The 8,490-nt window shown below is 37.2% G+C and overlaps 1 long non-coding RNA gene across 2 annotated transcripts; it reads right to left on the bottom strand.

The window, feature by feature from the left end:
• Positions 1–527: 527 nt before the first annotated feature.
• Positions 528–7,997, bottom strand: LOC125264855. Of its 2 annotated transcripts, XR_007184145.1 has the most exons (4): positions 7,860–7,997; positions 2,071–2,449; positions 1,644–1,697; positions 528–1,002 (listed from the first exon to the last, which is right to left on the bottom strand). It is a non-coding gene; the product is annotated as an uncharacterized LOC125264855 (long non-coding RNA). The 2 variants fall into 2 exon arrangements; XR_007184144.1 differs by lacking the exon at positions 7,860–7,997 and having other exon boundaries at positions 542–1,002; positions 2,071–3,650.
• Positions 7,998–8,490: the final 493 nt, after the last annotated feature.

Here is an 8,490-nt window from a genome sequence, read left to right on the forward strand (position 1 = left end):
CTCTTCGCTTCATAACATTAAGGTTGAACCAATGTAGTCACATGAACTGTTTTAAACATGTTTTTTTGTAACAGTTACCTTTCTGGGCATTTGAAGGTCTAAATTAACTTGCTCTCAATGCAGGCCTCACGAGTCATTGGATTTTATCAAAAATATCTTAATTTGTGTTCTGAAGATGAATGAAGGTCTTACGTGTGTGGAACGACATGAGGGTGATTAATTAATGACAGAATTTTCATTTTTGGGTGAACACAACCAAGAGTGCTGAATTACCATCACAATTGAAAATGTGACACTGATTTTATTTCTTTGTTTGAATTAATGACTCAATGACTCACTCATTAAGACAGTTACCTGCCGCCACCTACTGGCAGTTTAGTTTCATGTTTAAAAGTATAATTCTTTCCGACATTTTTTTATTATCTAATCTCACAACATTTTTAAATGCAGTTGTAATTTTTCAGTGTAAATTATTTAATTTGACTGGTAACAGTGTCTTATTACACTAATTTAATTTATTGATCAAATTTAATTTAAATTTAAGCATTTATTTAATAATGGGGAAAATGCCCTTTATAAAGGTAAAAATATCATAAATATGCAGATTTATACGTCACAGCCGGCCTTAACACTGATGCTGCAGAATAAATTGTATTTACAACAGAGTTTGTGAATGACCGATTTACTCGTCACAGGAAAATGTCGAGCCCTGAACTGTTTTAATATATTTTACAAAGTAAAATTTTCCTGTGATGTTAAAACTTAATATTCAGCAGCCTGCATCCAGTTGTCAGTGTCACATGATCATTCAGAAATCATTCATTTGTGGATGGAGATGAGTGATCAATCCCCTCGGGTACCAGTAGATCTTTGCCTGATCTCCAGTCTTCTGGTTCTTCTGCTCCTTCCACCATCCCAGTCTCTTGCATTATGGAGCCATGATTTAACAGGAGTTTCCACTTTGGAAGCTGTGGCCTGGCCGCTTTTTGTGCGCTTTTTTATCTAAAGTGAGAAAAAAACAACAATTGAAACATTAATTATTATTGCTTTAATATTAATTATTACATTTGTGTTTTCCCAAGGGTTAGGACATTTCCAACCCAGGGAACAATCTTTTGAGAACATCTAAATGCACTTTGACTGGAGAAACCTGAGAATAATTTGAGTTCCTGAAAAATAGTCCCAGGTGTTGTTTATTAATGTTAAAAACAATTTTAGACTGTTGTTGAGAGAGAAAGATACAGAGAGTGAACAAATTGAGGGCATGATGAACTGAGAGCATGAGAACAATTTACTAAAATTGTCAACACAATGTAAAGAAAAAAATTGTTTGCTACTCAACCTTGTGTCATTCCAAACCTGCATGATTTCTTCTGTGGAAGATGATATTTTGAAAACTGACCATGTCAATGGGATCCAAAGCAGTTTACATTGTATGGACAAAACAAATGAAACATTCTTCAAAATATCTTCGTTTGCATTCCACAGAAAAAAGTAAGTAATACAAGTTTGGAACAACATGAAGAACTATACCTTTAATGTAAGAAATCATTGATGACTTTAACTTTCAGCATGAATATGTAATTTTTATTAAAATAAATGCAAATACTGAGAATGTGTCTGACAGTCAAAAATGTACTTACACAGCAAAAGATGCAGTGACCTGTGCTTGAGCGGCTCTCCTTAGGTTTATTTAGCTGTGGTTAACAAAATCACAAAGGAGAAAAAGAGAGAAAGAAATATTGAATAAATCTATACAAATTAAAATGTACTGTATTCATTTTTCATCAGTGATTATTGACTAATCAGCATGTCAGGAGTTCTCAGCTCTGGTCCTCGAAGTGCACTGTCTTGCACAGTTTATGTCCACACCTGATCAATCTCACCACATGTGACTTTCTAGTCAGTAAACCAAAAGAGCTCGATTGGCTTGTTCAGGTGTGTTGGACCAGGGTTGGTGCTAAAGTCTGCAGGACAGTGGTCCTTGAGGCCCAGAGCTGATATCCCCTGCAATATGTTCTGAACATGACAATTCAGAGATCCAGAATGACTGCTAGATCGATCACTTACGACAGTGGTGTCCAGTCCTGGTCATGGAGGACCAACGTCCTGCAGAGTGTAGCTCAAACCGTCCTGTAGTTCCTGGTCATCCTGAAGACTTGTAGTCAGGAATCAGGACTAGATGGCAAAGAATAATGAAAAGAGAGAGGACAAACAACATTTCAATGGTATGAAGCCAGTTTAAATCTTTTATTCATGAATATGTACAATGACATCTGAGAATGTGACACATGGCACCACTGTACTGTCAGATACAGTGATACCCAAAAGATTAACAGATAACAAGCAAAATGTTTATGAAAGTACAGTTATATGGTGCAATCTACAATACAAAAACTGAGAATGTGTCAGACAGTGAGTCGAATACTTACAGAGCAGAACCAATGATCTGATTACACACAATGAAAAGGAGAAAAAGAAACAAGAATTAATATGTCAGTTAAATATTGCTCTGTATGGATGGACTTGCTGATGAAATGTAACCTATAACGTACATTCAAGAGAAATTATACATCAATATTTAATGTGAATATAACTAAAACATTTAGGCCATGAAATTATATCTTTTCATAATTAATTAATTACAGATGGTTGTTTTCATGTGAAATACACAGGCCAATGACTTCTCTCTCTCTCTCTCTCTCTCTCTCTCTCTCAATTCAATTCAGATAGCTTTATTGGCATGACAAAAAAATACATTTTGTATTGCCAAAGCATTTAACCAACATAGAAAAATATTTAGAATAACAGAACATCTGAGTAAAGCCTATGTAGAAAATAATAAAATTAATAAAAATAATTTTAGTAACAAAATAGAATAATTCTAAAAATAATAAATAAAAAAGATTATAATACAGAAATCATGTAATAACTGAACTTAGAATTTGAACATTATATACAGTATATACAGTGTGTAGGTCTAATGGGGATGTGTTTATTGGCTGTTTGTTTCTTTCTGGTTGTCCCTCAGGAGATGGCAAGATGCAACAAATCTTGCAGCTATATTGGAACATTTGTCTTCTTCACCAAGAATGTAATATAGTTTTTGGATTGGGCTATAGGAGTTAAATTGGGGGAATATTTTATTAATTTTGGGGAAGTAGTGGTCTCTGATATCTTGGTATTTTGGGCATTCTGTGAGGAAGTGCAGCTCCGTCTCCGTCACTCCCAGGATGCAGTGCGAGCACAGTCTGTCCTCACGGGAGAGCCAGGTCTGTCTGCGCCGGCCCGTCTCTATGGCCAGACTGTGCTCGCTGAGTCTGTACACCATCAGTGTTTTCCTGAGTTTCGCATCACTCACTGTGCTCAGGTAGTTCGCAATAGCGTATTCTCAATTTAGTGCCGAATAACATTCCAGTTTGTGTTGGTTTTTAATGGTGTTTGTCCAATGGGTGATGTACTTGTCTTTTTCTGTGTTTATAATTTGTGTAAGCCGAATGTGTGTGAGTGTGTGTGAGTCCTGAGGCTGGCAGATCTCAGCGGGTGTGAGGTCAGTCAGTCTCAGCACCAGCTGGCACAGGGGACTTTTACTTACGCTCAGCTCTTGGTGTTTTAGGGCTTTGTAATGGTATATGTTGGGGTCGCTTGTTTTTAGGTGTTTCCAGAATTTGATGGCTCTTTTTTGGATGTTTAGAAGGAGAGGGTATTGGCCTAATTTTGCCCTGCATCCATTGTTTGGCGTCTTTCTTTGGACTCTGAGTATTCTTTTACAGAATTCTAAATGTAGAATTTCAATCGGATGTTTTTCCCAATTTAAGAAATCAAATTTTATAGAAGGACCCCACACTTCACTGCCATATAAAACAATAGGTTCAATTATAGATTTGAAAAGTTTGAGCCAAATTTGGATTGGGATGTCAATTTTTATTGATCTTTTAATGGCATAGAAAGCCCTTTGAGCTTTCTCTTTGAGTTCATTCACAGCCAAAGTAAAGTTACCTGTTGGAGTTATTTTCAGTCCAAGGTAAGTGTATGTTTTTGTGCTTTCAATGGTTCTTTGTGCTAGTGTGAATGTGTGTGTTGGTCCCTGAGATCTGGAGCGTTTCTGGAACATCATGATTCTAGTTTTTTGGAGGTTGACTGTCAGGGCCCAGGACTGACAGTAATCCTCCAGCAGATTCAGGCTGTCCTGAAGCCCCTCTTTAGTGGGCGACAGGAGCACCAGGTCATCTGCATAGAGAAGACACTTTATATCTGTGTCATGTAGAGTGAGACCTTGAATGGGAGCGTTTTCTATAATATTGGCCAATTGATTGATATAAATGTTAAAGAGGGTGGGGCTTAAACTGCAGCCCTGTCTCACTCCACGCCCCTGGGGGAAAAATTCGGTTCTCGTGTTTCCAATTTTAACCGCACATTGGCTGGCTGTGTACATTGATTTGATCAAATCATAGAATTTTCCCCCTATTCCACTATCAATAAGTTTTAGGTATAATCCTTCATGCCAGATTGAATCGAATGCTTTTTTGAAATCAACGAAACAAGCAAAAATTTGTCTTTTGTTTTGATGTACATATTTATCAATTAGTGTTTGTAATGTAAAAATGTGATCGGATGTGCGACATTTTGGGAGAAAGCCAATTTGACATTTACTCAAGGCATTGTGCTTCATAAGGAAGTCTAGGAGTCTCGCGTTCAAGATGCTGCAGAAAACCTTCCCCAGATTACTGTTCACACAGATGCCTCGGTAGTTGTTGGGGTCTAATTTGTCACCATTCTTGTGGATAGGGCTGATGAGGCCCTTGTTCCAGATCTCAGGGAAAAACCCGACACTCAGAACATCATTGAACAGTTTTAGCATGGCCAGTTTGAAGCTTTGGTCTGTGTGTTTCAGCATCTCATTCAGGATGCTGTCAACACCACAGGCTTTCTTGGACTCAAGGACCCGTAATTTGTCTTCCAATTCTTTTATTGTTATGGGGAAATCTAAGGGGTTTTGATTTGCTTTAATTGATCTTTCCAAATTGTCTAGTTTATTTATTATTTCATTTTGATTAGAATTTAGAATTTCAGTGGGGCTATACAATTCTTGGAAGTGGTTTTTCCACTTCTCCCCATCTTGGATTGCCAGAACTTCTTGATTTGGTTTGTATAGTAATCTCCATTTATCCCAAAATTTGTGTGAATTTATAGACTTTTTGATTTCTTCAAACTGGTTTTGCAAAAACTGTGCTTTTTTTCCGACGGAGTGTGGCTTTATATTGTTTTAGTGCATCACAGTAATGAAGGCGGACGTCTGGATTATCTGGTTGTCTGTGTTTTTGATTTGATACATTTCTGAGCTTTTTTCTCAGAGCCTTACAGTCCAAATCAAACCATTTGTCAGTTTCTAAATATTTTTTCTTTGATTTAACAATTGTCAAATTACTTTTTCGTACTGTTTTGTAGAATATGTTGTTTAGATCTTGTACTTCCTGATTGATGCCGAATTGATTTTTAGGGTATACCTGTATTTGGAATGAATGTAAGAGGGATTGAATTTCTGAAGATTCAACAGCATTGATGTAGTTAGTGGCGCTGTTTTCTGTCCATTTAAATTATGTTATTTTGTTCATTTGATATGGTGTTTTAATTGGTTTGGGTGATGTTTCAGATTGCTTTATATAAAGGGTGATTTGGCTGTGGTCTGAGAAAGGTTTTAAGGGTTTGACTGTGAATGCTCTCAAAGAAGAAAGGTCGAGATCTGTGATTGCGTAATCTACAGTGCTGTTACCAAGAGCTGAGCTGTAGGTGTATCGGCCGAGCGAGTCCCCTCGCAGTCTTCCGTTGATGATGTACAGAGCCAGTCCTCGGCAGAGCTGCAGCAGCTGCCGTCCGTGAGCGTTCACTGTGTGATCACAATTTTGTCTGGTGGGGTAACAAGGGAATAGGTTATTACTGCCAGTGATAAATCTTGTACCATGTGATTCTAAGAAATCGAATTCTTCTCCAGTTCTGGCATTCAGATCACCCATAAGCAGCACATTTCCCTGGGCCTGGAAATGGCTGATTTCCCGTTCTATGGTTTGAAAGGTTTCCTCTTGGAAGTACGGAGACTCGAGGGGGGTATATATGTGGCACAAAGGAAGACAGGCTGAGATGTTGATATTATTCCTTCTTTAATTTTCAGCCACAGGTGATGTTGATCTTTTTTGACTGATTCTATGGATAGTTCAGATTTAGTCCAGATTATCATCCCCCCCGAGTCTCTCCCCTGTGTGACTGATGTGAGTTTGACTGATGGTAATATGATCTCTCTGTATCCTGAGGGACAACCAGTGAACACATCTCCTCTACACCAGGTTTCCTGCAAGATTATGATATCTATGTCTTGAATTTCTCTCATAAAGTCAGGATTTCTACTTTTTAGACCAAAGATTGAGGAGTTTAGACCTTGGATATTCCATGTAGAAAAGCTGAGTGATTTCATCACAAACGTTTAAATTAAACAATATGGTTTGTTTGCCATTTTGAGAAAAGAGATTGATAGAAAATATATATATGTATAGTATATTGAGTGAAAAACATTGAATTGTGGAATGTAATGTTAGGACCAACAATCAAATCTAAATTCACTTTTTTTTTTTTTACCATTGTCCACTGTGCGTTAGTAAGTGAGAGCAGATGATACTCAGCATGTGTTGGATGTCGTGAAGTTCATCGTTAGCTCGGTTTGCTCCTCCGCTGACAGCCTGGACATAGCTCAGTCTGCCTGGCTGGGCCGGGCTCTGCTGTGGACGGGCTTCAGCTGTTGGAGCTGCGGGGCTGTTGTAGGACAGTTTCTGTCCGTATGGATCCGGTCTGCGTGTTGAAGCTCTGGGAGGTGCTCTGGCCGGGGCTTTGGATGAGGTGTTGGCTGCGATGTAGTTTCCTGAAGTGAGTCTCGTCGGATTGGCTGGTTTAGGGCTGGTTCTGCTCCACCTGGGGATTGTCTGGTCACTCCTGTTCAGAGTGACATCTTTGAGTCTCTTTGCAAAAATATGAACCAGGTTCTTGTAAAGGTGGACGTGGTCATATAGACAGTCAGTGTCCAGGTCTGGATGGTGGGCCAAGTGGACGTTAGGCAAAAGGGCACAATGTCTGGAGATGCTGGAATTTATTTTATTGATTGTTTTGGGATGGAAATCTTTTCTTTGAAGTAAAGTGGACAGGATGATTTTTGAGTTAGGGAACGTTTTTCTAGCTTTTTCCACAACGAAAACTTTTTCCACTCTCTCTCTCTCTCTCTCTCTCTCTCTCTGTCTCTCCGTGCACGCGCCAACTTGCGCGTGATACAAAGCGTTCAATTTGTTATTTTTAGGTCACGTTAACATGATAGCAATATAAAAATACAAAGCACATGTATATAAATAAATATGGTTTGCTGTCTGAACTGTCAGCGCACAGTGTTTATCGATGTATGAACGGTTATAAAATCATATGTAACGAGATTTAATGTAGGCCTCGTTTACGTCGCTATTTTAACTATAAAACGGACGTCTGACTCATTATAGCTCGGTCGTAGTTCGCTAAAATAGCAACAGGAGAACAATAATAAATCAAATTAACACCAAAATGGATGTAAAACAATTCAAGGCATTGAATTTATGCAGTTTTAAAGTACATATATAAAGTATAGATTACCAGAAAATGGGCTAGTCGACCGTTATAACCGTTAGTCATTTAAACGGCAGCATACGTTACAATCAGATTAAAACACTAAAAATTGGTGTAATTTAATTTTAGTCAATAAATTCATTAGCATTTTCATCTGTTACACTAATTGTAACAGAAAACTCAGAAATTACCATTTAAAAAAGCTTATAATTTAAAAAGCTTACCTGTTTGAAGCAGAACTGGGCAGTGCAGTCCAATCCGGAATGACAGCTCATTAGCGATGCAGTTCCAGCAGTCTCATTGGTTAGAATTAATCACGTGATGACGCCATCTTCCGTATTACTAATAAGGCTCTGCTAATAATAATTTTTTTTTTTTCTTTTTTGCCATTTCAGAAATATATAACATCAAATTCATCAGTGATGTATTTATTATGTGTGTGTGTGTATATATATATATATATATATATATATATGCACACATAACTGATGAAGACCAATGATAATAGTGAACAAATGCATCATTGATCAGTAATTTACATTGTTTTATTGTGACAAATAAGTTAATTTTATTTAATATACGGTAATACTTTCTATGAAGTCTATGCTTATAATGAATTTTAGCTCTATTTATACTTATTTATGTTAAGTATTCTATAAATATATTTTAAAAACTCATTAAGACATATACTGCATTCAAAGAACAGTTATAGTTACATTTATATTATTTTTATCATTACTTATAAGTCATGCATTTGCTTTTTCAGTGCGCATGCTCATAATCCATTACACTGATTTATAAGTATTAATTAATCAGTCAATTCCATGAATTTATAAAGATGCAACCTGCATCGCT

This window comes from Megalobrama amblycephala, linkage group LG3, assembly GCF_018812025.1.
Source record: "Megalobrama amblycephala isolate DHTTF-2021 linkage group LG3, ASM1881202v1, whole genome shotgun sequence".
In the NCBI taxonomy this organism is placed as follows: domain Eukaryota; kingdom Metazoa; phylum Chordata; class Actinopteri; order Cypriniformes; family Xenocyprididae; genus Megalobrama; species Megalobrama amblycephala.